We start from the raw sequence: 15,000 nt of genomic DNA, 5'->3' as shown, positions 1-15,000 counted from the left end.
CGACACGAACTTTAGAAACTTTGAAACAGTCTAATTTAAATAATTCTAATTCTAATATTGATAAAAAATTTAATAATAAAGATTTGGGTTTTATAAGTTATTTGGAAGAACCAGATTTTCGTCGATCCGTAATCAAAGGATCTATGCGCGCTCAAAGGCGTAAATTGGTTATTTGGGGACCGTATCAAGGAAATCCTCATTCCCCACTTTTTTTGAAAAAAAGCAAGATTTCCCTTTTCCTATATCCGACCTAATCAAACTTTTTTTAAATATTAAAGATCGGTTGGGTAAAAAGTCAGAATTCGAAATTTTAAATAAACAATCCCCCCAAAAAAGAAACAACCAGGAAGATGTAATGGAATTCTGGGAGACCATTCCACATGGACACAAAACAAGAGGTATTCTGTTACTATCTCAATCAACTTTTAGAAAATATATTAAATTACCTTTATTGATAATAGCTAAGAATATTGTCCGTATTTTATTACGACAATCTCCGGAATGGGATGAGGATTTCTAAGATTGGAATAGAGAAATTTATCTAAAATGCAGCTCTAATGGTCTTCAATTCTCCAAAACAAAATTTCCTAAAAATTGGTTAAGCGGAGGTTTTCAGATAAAAATCCTATATCTTTTTCATTTGAAACCTTGGCACAGATCTAAGCTAAGACTCTATGATTCTGATAGAGATCTAAAGCAACAAGAGGATTTTGATTCTTGTTTTTTAACAATTTTGGGAATGGAAACGGAACATCCTTTTGGTCCTCCTCGAAAAACACCTTCCTTTTTTGAACCCATTTTTAAAGATATAGACTATAAAGTCGAAATCAGAAAATTAAATTTTAGAGTTCGAAGAATTTTAAAAAAAATAAAAAAGAAAGAAGCAAAAGCATTTTTCTTTATAAAACAAAAAATAAAAGAACTTTTAAAAGGAAATAAAATTCCATTATTTCTACCGAGAGAAATATATGAATCAAGTGAAACTCAAACAGAAAAGGATTCCATAATCAACAATCAGATAATTCATGAATCACTTAGTCAAATTCGATCTACAGGTTGGACAAATTATTCACAGGCAGAAGAAGAAATGAAACCTAGGATTGATAGAAGAAAGACAATCAGAAATGAAATAGAAATAATGAAAAAAAATAAAATTAATAATGCAGAATCATCCCAAAATTTTTTGAAAATATTAAAAATAAAAAATATTGAATTATTAGTTAAATTTTTCATTGAAAAAATATACATAGAGATCTTTCTATGTATCATTAATATGCGCAGAATCCCTCTACAACTTTTTATCCGATCAACAAAAAAAAATTATTGATAATGATAAATACATTAACAATAATGAAACAAATCAAGAAAGGATTAATAAAACAAAACAAAATAAAATTGACTTTATTTTGTCTATGACTATAAAAAGGGCTTTTGATAATCTTAGAAATAGTAAGCGGAAGTCAGATATTTTTTTTGATTTATCTTACTTGTCACAAAAATATGTATTTTTCAAATTATCACAAACGCAGATTATTAACTTCAATAAGTTAAGATCTATTCTTCAATATAATGGACCGTCTTTTTTTCTTAAGACTGAAATAAAGGATTTTTTTGGAAAACAAGGCATATTTAATTCCGAATTAAGACATAATAAACTTCCAAATTATGGAATGAATCCATGGAAAAACTGGTTAAGAGGTCTACGATTTATCTCATATTACATCGTCTAGATTAATCCCCTAAAAATGGCGAAATAGAATCAACCAATGCCAGACGTCTCAAAATAAAGATTTAAACAAATGGTATTCCTCTGAAAAAGACCAATTACTTGATTAAAAAAAAAACAAAATTTGAAAGTGTATTTATTACCAAATAAAGAGGATAATTTAAAAAAAAAAACTATAGATATGATCTTTTATCATATAAATATATTCATTCTGAAACTAAAAATAACTACTATATTTACAGATCATCATTAGAAACAAATAATAACCAAGAAAATTCCACCAGAAATAAAGAAATTTTTTTTAGCATACTCAAGAATATTCCTAGCAAGAATTATTTAGGAAAAAGCGATATTATATATATGGAAAAAAATAAAGATAGAAATTTTTTGTATAAAATTAATAAAAATATTAAGGTTGAACCTAATAAGGACCAAATAAAGAATAAAAATAAGGACCAAATAAAGGATAAAATTCATAATAATGGTCTTTTTTATCTTCCGATTGATTCAAATTTGGAAATAAATTACAAAAAGGTATTTTTTGATTGGATGGGAATGAATGAAAAAATCTTAATCTTAAATTGCCTCATATCGAATATCGAATCCGAAAGTTTTTTTCTTTCCAAAGTTTGTGAGACTTTATCATAAATATAAAGAGAAACCTTGGTTTATTCCAAGCAAATTACTTCTTTTTAATTTGAATATCAATTCCAATTTTAGTGAAAATCAAAATATCAACGAAAAGCAAGAAGAGGATTTTTTCAAATTTAGCCCATCAAATTCAAAACAATATTTTGAATTAAATAATCAAAACAATATTGAAGAATACTTTTTAGAATCCACCGAAAAACTAAAAATATTCCTTAAATGGGATTTTCCTTTGCAATTAAGATGGGTTGGACGTGTCAATCAATTGAATCAAAAAATAATGAATAATATCCAGATATATGGTCTACTACTTAGCCTGATAAATGTCAGAAAAATTACTATATCCTATATTCAAAGGAAAGAAATGGATCTGGGTATAATGAGTAGGAATTTAAATTTTACACAATTAATGAAAACAGGAATATTAATTCTGGAACCTGCCCGCCTATCTCTTAAAAATGACGGACATTTTTTTATGTATCAAATCATAGGTATTTCATTGGTTCATAAAAGTAAGTACCAAAGTAATCAAAGATACCAAAAACAAGAAAATGTTGCTAAAAATATAGACAAAAAGAATTCTGATTTGCTTGTTCCTGAAAAATTTTTATCGTCTAGACGCCGTAGAGAATTAAGAATTCTCATTTCTTTTAATTTGAATTTATAGAATAACACTGGTGTGGATAGAAACACATTAGTTTACAACAAGAACAAGATAAAAAAATGGAGTCAATTTTTGGATGAAAATCAAGATTTTGACATAAAAAAATGAATTAATTAAATTCAAATTCTTTTTTTGGCCTAATTATCGATTAGAAGATTTAGCTTGTATGAATCGGTATTGGTTTGATACCAATAATGGGAGTCGCTTGAGTATGTTAAGGATATATATGTATCCATGATTAACAATTTCGAGTTTCCATATTCTGTTGTTCTATCAATCAGTTCTGTCCGTGATCTAAATATATCCATGTTATATGCAAGCAACCAAATGAACATATGCATTGTCTTACATTCCAGTCTAGGATAGTGCAATAATAAGGAAATGACGTAGGAAAAATGTCGTATCAATTAAAGCTAGAAATTAATCAACAAAATTTTCGTACTAAACTATTTGGTATCGTCTTTTTACTATACAAATGAATTCCAAAATAGGATTTATTAATTGATAAAATCAGGAGTCTATAAAAAAATTCTGATTATTGTGTATACTACATTAAAATTTCTGACATTATTATTACTGCTTAATAAAATCAATATCTGTAAAAAAGGGAGTGTGAAATTATTTTATGGTAAAAAATTCATTTATTTCAATTATTTTTCAAGAACAAGAAGAAAACAAAGAAAACAGAGGATCTGTTGAATTTCAAGTAGTAAGTTTCACCAATAAGATATGTAAACTTACTTCACATTTGGAACTGCACAAAAAAGACTTTATCTTAGAGAGGTCTGCGGAAAATTCTGGGAAAACGTCAACGGTTGCTGGCTTATTTGTCAAAAAAAAATAGAGCGCGTTATAAAGAGTTAATAGGCCAGTTGAATATTCGAGAGAGAAAAACTCGTTAATTTGAAGAGTTAGTTTGAATTATCGCTTAAAGTTTGATGAACTTCTTTTCGCTTTCAGCAATTCATGGAAGAATGAATCAGGAAAAACCTATGACTGGACCAGCTACAAGAAAAGACCTCATGATAGTCAATATGGGACCTCACCACCCATCAATGCATGGTGTTCTTCGACTCATTGTTACTCTAGATGGTGAAGATGTTATTGACTATGAACCAATATTGGGTTATTTACACAGAGGTATTGAAAAAATTGCAGAAAAATCGAACAATTATACAATATTTGCCTTATGTAACACGTTGGGATTATTTAGCTACTATGTTCACAGAAGCAATAACTGTAAATGCACCAGAGCAATTAGGCAATATTCAAGTCCCTAAAAGGGATATAACATATCAGAGTCATTATGTTGGAGTTAAGTCGTATAGCTTCGCATTTGTTATGGCTTGGCCCTTTTATGGCAGATATTGGGGCGCAGACTCCTTTCTTCTATATTTTTCGAGAAAGAGAATTGATATATGACCTATTCGAAGCTGCCACCGGTATGCGAATGATGCACAATTTTTTTCGTATTGGTGGAATCGCTGCTGATTTTCCTCATGGGTGGATAGATAATGTTTGGATTTTTGCGATTATTTTTTAACAGGAATTGCTGAATATCAGAAGCTTATTACACGGAATCCCATTTTTTTAGAACGAGTTGAAGGAGTAGGCATTATTGGTGGAGAGGAAGCAATAAATTGGGGTTTGTCGGGACCATGCTACGAGCTTCCGGAATACAATGGGATCTTCGTAAAGTTGATCATTATGAGTGTTACGACGAATTTGATTGGGAAGTCCAATGGCAAAAAGAAGGGGATTCATTAGCTCGTTATTTAGTACGAATCAATGAAATGACAGAATCCATAAAAATTATTCAACAGGCCCTAAAAGGAATTCCGGGAGGGCCCTATGAAAATTTAGAAATCCGCCGCTTTGATCGAGTAAAAGATACTGTATGGAATGAGTTTGACTATCGATTCATTAGTAAAAAACCTTCTCCGACTTTTGAATTGTCGAAGCAAGAACTTTATGCGAGAGTCGAAGCACCAAAGGGAGAATTGGGAATTTTTCTGATAGGAGATAAGGGTGTTATTCCTTGGCGCTATAAAATTCGCCCACCGGGGTTTTTTAATTTGCAAATTCTTCCTCAGTTAGTTAAAAGAATGAAATTGGCTGATATTATGACGATACTAGGTAGTATAGATATCATTATGGGAGAAGTTGATCGTTAAAATGATAACTGATACAACAGAAGTACAAGCTATCAATTCTTTTTCTATATTGGAATCCTTAAAAGAGGTCTATGGGATCATATGGATGCTTATTCCTATTTTTACTCTTGTATTAGGAATCACAATAGGTGTACTAGTAATTGTTTGGTTAGAAAGAGAAATATCTGCGGGTATACAACAACGTATTGGTCCTGAATATGCAGGACCTTTGGGAATTCTCCAAGCTCTAGCAGATGGTACCAAATTACTTTTCAAAGAGAATCTTCTTCCATATAGAGGAGATACTCGTTTATTCAATATTGGACCATCTATAGCAGTTATATCCATTTTATTAAGTTATTTAGTAATTCCTTTTAGTTATCACCTTGTTCTAGCGGATCTCAGTATCGGTGTTTTTTTATGGATTGCTATTTCAAGCATTGCTCCTGTCGGCCTTCTTATGTCAAGATATGGCTCAAATAATAAATATTCATTTTTAGGTGGTCTACGAGCTGCTGCTCAATCAATTAGTTACGAAATACCATTAACTCTATGTGTGTTATCAATATCTCTACGTGTGATTCGTTAAGACATAAATTGCCTCTACTTCTTTTCTTTCTAGGAAAGAAGTGTCATGATTTGAATATCTATTTTCGTTTTTAATTCATTATTTGGGGGTTGATGAAGAAAACCAGATAGTTATATGAGTGAAAGAAACGGCTTATCAATTTGCAGTAAAAGATTGAATCTCATTTCCTATGTACAAGAGTTAAGAAAAGTAAACATAAGTATTAGAGACTGTTTACCCCAAGATTAATTGATTAGTGATCATAACTTGACGCGGGTTCAAAAGATCAACTTTATGGGGTTTTTACTATCTATTACCATATGTATTACCCTAAAGTAGATTGATAAAAATGAGTGGATAGCTAGGAACACTAAGGTACACAAAGGATTCATAATAGAGATTATGTAAGTCTATTTTTCTCTGGATAAAAAGAATTCTAATTGGGGCTTTAAATTGGTAGAAATGATCAAGGAGTACTTCCCACGATTCCGATCCAAAGTATACTTCTATTCACCGATTAAGTAAATAACTATCAAGAACGAAGTAATCCTTTAACTTTGTTTAACGTCCCCCTTTTTGAGAAAGGAGAATAGGAACGAAAAAACTCGAAAGACTTAATGGAATTGCACTAGAAAAAAATATCTTTTTTCTTTCTCTATATAGAGATAGAATGCTTGTCATAATTCGTGAACTACTGCAACGTCTAATTGGATTTCGTAATTAAAAACGTTAGGTTGAAATATCTATGGATATTGCTACAAGAAACATTTTATTCAAGGATTAAGTTATTACTCAACAAAGAAGAATTTAAATTATTAAAAGATAAGATGAATTCAGAAGCACTTTATTATAAATATAGCAAACAGAATTCCAGTGTCTAATGGGGACCTTACAATGGATTTGATTTTCTCTCTATATATCCTACAAACATATCAAGAAAAATAATAATGGACGGGTCCTTAGATTTATTTGTGACCTTTGAGGAGCCGTATGAGATGAAAATCTCATGTACGGTTCTGGAATAGGGATGGGAACAGTGATGTTATCATCCACTATGATTATCTAACAGTTAAGTACAGTTGATATAGTTGAAGCGCAGTCAAAATATGGTTTTTGGGGATGGAATTTGTGGCGTCAACCTATAGGCTTTCTAGTTTTTCTAATTTCTTCCCTAGCCGAGTGTGAACGATTACCCTTTGATTTACCAGAAGCAGAAGAAGAATTAGTAGCAGGTTATCAAACCGAATATTCCGGTATAAAATTTGGTTTATTTTACGTTGCTTCATATTTAAATCTACTAGTTTCTTCATTATTTGTAACAGTTCTTTACTTGGGGGGTTGGAATCTTTCTATTCCGTACATATTTGTTCCCGAGGTTTTTGAAATTACTAAAAGGGGTAGAGTCTTTGGAACAATAATTGGTATCTTTATTACATTAGCTAAAACTTATTTGTTCTTGTTCATTCCTATCGCAACAAGATGGACTTTACCAAGACTGAGAATGGACCAATTATTAAATCTTGGATGAAAATTTCTTTTACCTATTTCTCTAGGTAATCTATTATTAACAACTTGTTCCCAACTTATTTCACTGTAAAAAAATACTTCTATATTCATATTCACGACTTGTCTCAAACAAGAGAAAGAAACAAGTATCCTATTTTTTTATAGATATTCACGATATGTTCCCTATGGTAACTGAGTTCATGAATTATAGCCAACAAACAGTACGAGCCGCAAGGTATATTGGTCAAGGTTTCATGATTACCTTATCACATGCGAATCGTTTACCTGTAACTATTCAATACCCCTACGAAAAATTGATCACATCCGAGCGTTTCCGCGGACGAATCCACTTTGAATTTGATAAATGCATTGCTTGTGAAGTATGTGTTCGTGTATGTCCTATAGATTTGCCCGTTGTTGATTGGAAATTGGAAACTGATATTAGAAAGAAACGATTGCTTAATTACAGTATTGATTTCGGAATATGTATATTTTGTGGTAATTGCGTTGAGTATTGTCCAACAAATTGTTTATCAATGACCGAAGAATATGAACTTTCTACTTATGATCGTCACGAATTGAATTATAATCAAATTGCTTTGGGTCGTTTACCAATGTCAGTAATTGATGATTACACAATTCGAACAATTTTCAATTTGCCTGAAATAAAAACTTAAGAACTCATTTTGATCTAAAAGAATGAAGGTTTTTATTTGGTGAATAATTACAATTATATTGATTAGGGGGCGAGAATCCTGTTTTAATTTATATTAAAAATCTATTTCTATAGTCTATATTGAGGATTTGCAAATATATAGATTCAAATTACTCTTTCGAGAGATTAAGCCAATAACTATATCTCCATCAATCCATATCCATGAAAATGGAATTTTTTTATAAGAACTATTATAAAAAAGTAGAGTTACTTCTTTTTTCCTGATCAGGTCAATAAAGTTATGAAAGATTTTGATTTATTTATCTCTGATTTTATATATAATGGATTTACCTGGACTAATACATGATTTTCTTTTAGTCTTTCTGGGATTGGGTCTTATATTAGGGGGTCTGGGAGTAGTATTATTTCCCAATCCTATTTATTCTGCCGTTTCGTTGGGATTGGTTTTTGTTTGTATATCTTTATTCTATATATTCTAGCAAACTCCCATTTTGTAGCTGCTACGCAGCTCCTTATTTACGTAGGAGCCATAAATGTTTTAATAATTTTTGCTGTGATGTTCATAAATGGTTAAGAATATTCCAAAGATTTCCATCTTTGGACCGTTGGAGATGGAATAACTTCGGTGGTATGTACAAGTCTTTTTGTTTCACTAATTACTACTATTCCAGATACGTCATGGTACGGAATTATTTGGACTACAAAAGCAAACCAAATTATAGAACAAGATTTGATAAGTAATAGTCAACAAATTGGGATTCATTTATCAACAGATTTTTTTCTTCCGTTTGAATTCATTTCAATAATTCTTTTAGTTGCGTTAATCGGCGCAATTGCTGTAGCTCGTCAATAATAACTCTTTAGAACTGGGAAAACCCTTGTTATGAGCTATCACATGCATTTCCTTTTTTCTATTTTTGTATATAAAATACAAATTGTTTCTTAGTAGTAGTTTGATCTATTCCCAATATAATATATTCCTTTATTCCATTACTCGTTATATTCTAGTCAATCCAATTGGTTAAATTGTTGTTCATATTGAAATGAATCGAGATTGATAACGAGTTGGTTAATGATGCTCGAACATGTACTTTTTTTGAGTGCCTATTTATTTTCTGTCGGTCTATATGGATTGATTACAAGTCGAAATATGGTTAGGGCTCTTATGTGTCTTGAACTTATATTAAATGCGGTTAATCTCAATTTTGTAACATTTTCGGATTTTTTTGATAGTCGTCAATTAAAAGGAGCCATTTTCTCCATTTTTGTTATAGCTATTGCAGCTGTTGAAGCTGCTATTGGACTCGCTATTGTTTCATCAATTTATCGTAACAGAAAATCAACTCGTATAAATCAATCGAATTTGTTGAATAAGTAATATTATCATATAAATTAGAATTTTCATAAATTAATAATTAATTCAAATTAGCATGTCTGCCATGTAAGGTATCCTCATGTTATCACAAATATACGAAATCAAAGTATTTTGGCGCTGTCAATCCAGAAGTAGATTAATAAAAAAACTCGGGGAACTCATCGATTCATCTAGTATTTAAATATATAATTCATTTATCAATTTACTAGATTGAAACCTTCTCACGTTCAAAAATGGATAGATCCAATGTCACATTCAGTAAAGATTTATGATACATGTATCGGGTGTACGCAATGTGTCCGAGCCTGTCCCACGGATGTATTAGAAATGATACCTTGGGAAGGATGTAAAGCCAAACAAATAGCTTCCGCTGCAAGAACAGAGGTCGGTTGTAAGAGATGTGAATCCGCCTGCCCAACAGATTTCTTGAGTGTTCGAGTTTATTTATGGCATGAAACAACCCGCAGCATGGGTATAGCTTATTAATACGTTACATAAAACCCTACTTGAGCCCATTTTTTTTACCGCCAAAACCTGTGCTCAAAAATATCTTATTTTTGGGCATAGGTTTTTCTGGTCCAAGTGTATCTTGTCTTTACCACGAATAAATTTCCTTGGTTAACAATAATTGTAGTTTTACCAATATTTGCGGGTTCCTTTATTTTATTTCTTCCACATAAAGGAAATAGGGTCATTAGGTGGTATACTATATGTATATGCATGTTAGAACGTCTTCTAACAACCTATGCATTCTGTTATCATTTTCAATTGGACGATCCATTAATCCAACTAGTAAAGGATTATAAATGGATCAATTTTTTTGATTTCCGTTGGAAATTAGGAATAGAAGGACTGTCTATAGGACCCGTTTTATTAACAGGATTTATCACTACTTTAGCTACTTTAGCAGCCTGGCCTGTTACTCGGGATTCTCGATTATTCCATTTCTTGATGTTAGCAATGTACAGTGGTCAAATATGATCATTTTCTTCTCGTGACCTTTTACTTTTTTTCATCATGTGGGAATTAGAATTAATTCCGGTTTATCTACTTCTATCCATGTGGGGAGGAAAGAAACGTCTCTACTCAGCCACAAAATTTATTTTGTACACGGCGGGAGGTTCCATTTTTCTCTTAATGGGAGTTCTGGGTGTCGGTTTATATGGTTCTAATGAACCAACATTAAATTTTGAAACATCAGTGAATCAATCGTATCCTGTGGCTTTGGAAATAATATTCTATATTGGATTTTTTATTGCTTTTGCTGTCAAATTACCGATTCTACCCCTACATACATGGTTACCAGATACCCACGGAGAGGCACATTACAGTACTTGTATGCTTCTAGCCGGAATTTTATTAAAAATGGGAGCGTATGGATTGATTCGGATTAATATGGAATTATTACCACACGCTCATTCTATATTTTCTCCTTGGTTGATGATAGTAGGTACAATACAAATAATCTATGCAGCTTCAACATCTCCCTGCCAACGCAATTTAAAAAAAAGAATAGCCTATTCCTCCGTATCTCATATGGGTTTCATACTTATAGGAATTGCTTCTATAACCGATACGGGACTCAATGGAGCTATTTTACAAATAATCTCTCATGGGTTTATTGGTGCTGCACTTTTTTTCTTGGCAGGAACGAGTTATGATAGAATACGTCTTGTTTATCTCGACCAAATGGGCGGAGTAGCTATCCCCATGCCAAAAATATTTACGATGTTCAATAGTTTTTCCATGGCTTCGCTTGCATTACCGGGTATGAGTGGTTTTGTTGCAGAAGTGATAGTCTTTTTAGGAATAATTACCAGCCAAAAATATCTTTTAATGCCTAAAATTGCCATCACTTTTGTAATGGCAATTGGAATGATATTAACTCCTATTTATTCATTATCTATGTTACGTCAGATGTTCTATGGATATAAGTTATTTAATACTCCAAACGCTTATGTTTTTGATTCTGGACCGCGCGAGTTATTTGTTTCGATCTCCATTTTTCTACCTGTAATAGGTATTGGTATGTATCCGGATTTTGTTCTTTCACTATCAGTTGACAAGGTTGAAGGTATTCTATCTAATTATTTTTATAGATAGTTTTCTTAAAAAAAAAACTCCTATGATTTTTAAGAGTTGGTTGACTAATGAAGAGAAAAAAGAAGAAGGATTTTTATTCTCTTAAATCTTAAATAAAGTAAAAACAAAATATGAATTTGAATTTTCACCCAATATACTTGGTCTTTGCGAGAACCGTGTGAATCACTACACTACTTGACTTGATTCACACGGTTGTCGCCGGTTGACACAAGGTGTTTTATATACACCGTATTCCGTTTGTATTCGTAAGAACTTTTCTGGAATTTAACTAGAGGTTAACGTAAATGAACCATAACTATGTAGCCCTATTCCTAATAGATTTACCCCAAAATAGCATATCCAAATTATAAGAAAGCCTAGAGTTGCCACAATTGCGGAATTTGCCCCCTGAAAATTTTTATTTGTTCGAATATGCAAATAAATTGCGAATACGATCCAAGTAATAAAGGCCCAAGTTTCCTTTGGATCCCAACTCCAATATGATCCCCATGCTTCATTAGCCCATACTGCTCCTGAAAGAATACCTATGGTTAAAAATATAAATCCTAGGCTAATCACACGATAACTCCAATAATCTAATTGTTGAATCAATTGGGCCTTGTAATAATTCTTAGCAGACAAAAAGTAATTTTTTTTAAAAATATTGTTTCTTTCATTCTTGTATTGGATTTCACCAAATGAAAAAGACTCATTTAATTTTAAGAAATTATTACTTTTATACCTATAAAAAATCTTTCTAAATGTAATGACTAGAAGTGCTACTGATAATAAGGATCCACAAAGAAGAGCCGCATAGCTCAATATCATCATACTTACGTGCATTATTAACCACTCCGATTGTAGAGCAGGTACTAATATTGTGGGTTTACGTATTTCAGTTAAAAGATCCGAAGTAGCAAAGCCCTGGGTAAAAATAGTACTTGAGGCAGTTATTTCGGTTAAATAATTTTTTCTTATTTTGAAATAAGGGACTATATGAATAAGGGAGAAACTCCATGAAAGAAAAATTAATGATTCATATAAATCACTTAGTGGGAAATGGCCCGAATAAATCCAACGAGTGATTAATAATCCTGTTAGACATAAAAAAGTAACTATCATCCCCTTTTCTGACGAATCATATGGTTTTATGATTTCATTGCCCAATAAGGTTATCAAATGAATTATAATTACAATTGAAACAATCGAAAAGGAAATATGAGTGAATATATGCTCTAAAGTTGAAAATATCATAAAAATGAAAAAAGGGAGGGAATCCCCTAAATTAATATTAATTAAGAATTAGAAATCGGGAATTTAATTTATTTTTATTATAGGATCTATTGGATATCTTTTAGAATATGTCATGCCGCTACTCGGACTCGAACCGAGATGCTCTAGCACTGCTTCCTAAGAGCAGCGTGTCTACCGATTTCACCATAGCGGCTTACTCGAACTAATAATAGCCTATTTATATTCAATCGTCGATATTGAACAAGTCAATTCAATCAAATAAGTTTTTTAGTCAACACTCAAATTGATAAAAAAAATGAGTTCAAAAGTCAATTTGAAGGTTCATTAGTTTCATTTATTAGGGTGTCCGTTTATTTATCTTATCTTAGGGATTTGACATAGTTTATCCTATTCTAAAATCCAACTTTTGTAAGTAGATTATTCTCTCGATAGAATAAAAAAACTGTTTTCATTTTTTACTTTTATTGATACTTCATTATTTCTCGTTTATCTGATTTCATAAATTTCAAACAAAAAATAAATTTTCTCAATGAATCCAAAATAGGTTATTTTGGATTACTTCAAATTGACACATTATTTGTACATTGACAGATTAGTTATACATAATATCTCAACAATGAAGTTCTTTTATTAATTGGGCTCAAAATCGGAGATATATGGTAAATCCATTTCATATAGTAACTACTAAAAATTAAAAAAAATTATAAATTAAGAAGTCATAAAGTTATCCAAAATTTTTTACCATGTAATCCATTAGTTTCAACAATCCATTAATTTGAACTAAAAATATTATATCTGCCCTTCCCGAGAAAGAGAAAAATTGTTCATTATTGTAAAGGTCGATGGGGAAAATAAGAGTCCCCACCATAAAAATATTAGTGAAAATATACTACAAAGAAATAAAAAATCTTGTATTTGTTTCTTTATTCTTTTTTTTTTTAGAATTCAGAAAACAGAAGAATTTTTTTTAAACATCTTATAAGATGGAAACCTGGTCTATTTTCTTATTGATTAGAATAGGGACTGCCCATTGTTAATTTCATATTCAAAAAGTATTGAGCCAAATTTGTGAGTCAAATCCATTCCGATTATTCCAATATTTTAGGACTTATTTGTTTGTCGTACAAAAAAACTTTTGGAATTCCCAGTAAAAAGAGATTGCCCTAATGACAAAGCTTTTAACGCCGCCCAATATCCTTTCCTTTTCCAAATATTTTTACGAATACGCTTTTTTGATATAGAAGTACGTTTTTTTGGAACTTCCATTTGAAAATCATTGTTATAGTTGGATGTGAAAGACATCTATTATTCAAAAGAAATTATTATTTCTTATTCATTATCTATTTTTTCTATAAATAATATTCTCTTCATAAAAAAGAAATATAGATATGTAAAAGATCCGTTAAATTGGATCAAAAATTACTCGAAATAATAAAATTTTGATTTCATACAAGATTTGTCAAACCAAAAATTTTTGGTTTGGAACTCTTAGTTCTCCTCTCAAATTTATATCTTTAGAATCTGCTAGGTCATAGAAATGAAACTTAATGATTTAATAAAAATAAAGAAAGAACCTAAAAGACCTTGATTTTCGTCATTCTTAGACTTTATTTACAACTAATAAAATACCTCAATTGTAAACTTTTGCCTACTAAAAAACTTGAGTCTTTTTTTAGTCAAACTCGAGAAAAGAATACACCTAAATTCAATTTTGAAATTCGAATCAGATTACTAATAAATATGTTAAAGGATACGTGGTTTGATAAAAAAATATCTCAGGCGTTTTTTACCCTTTCTCGATAAAAAAAGTTCATTTTAGATCTATAATATTCTAACGTTTACTAAGAAATCGTTTTGATTGAAATGGAAAACAATCAATCCCATAATGAATTAGTTAATGCGTTGAAAGAAACTAACTAAACTCAAGAGTTTTTATTTCATTAGACCGATGACCTTAGTTAATCCTATAATTCATATCAGCATCAAGTACTCTTTTTAGCGTAATTTTTTATTCTTGCTCTATGAATCTAAATTATTATTACGAGAAATTCTCGTAATAATAATTTAGATTTGCATTTTCATGTTATAAGTATTCATTTTTATATCTAACTTGGTCATCTCATTTGACCAATTGTAACTTCTTGTTTTGAATATTTTATTTGAACGATTCTGAAAAGACTTAGAATAAATACTAATCTAAAATTATTTAAAATTATTAAATAAGTTAGTGCATATCTTGATTTTTTATTGACTTTTTTCGAACGAGGTAAGATCCGGTGAATCGGAAACAATTAATTAAGAATAAAAAACTTTTTTTATGGAACAGACATATCAATATGTGTGGATAA

This window comes from Lactuca virosa, chromosome 8, assembly GCF_052849685.1.
Source record: "Lactuca virosa cultivar CGN04683 chromosome 8, Lactuca_virosa_CGN04683_v6, whole genome shotgun sequence".
NCBI classification, from domain to species: Eukaryota; Viridiplantae; Streptophyta; class Magnoliopsida; order Asterales; family Asteraceae; genus Lactuca; species Lactuca virosa.
Note: the sequence above shows the minus strand (reverse complement) of the source record.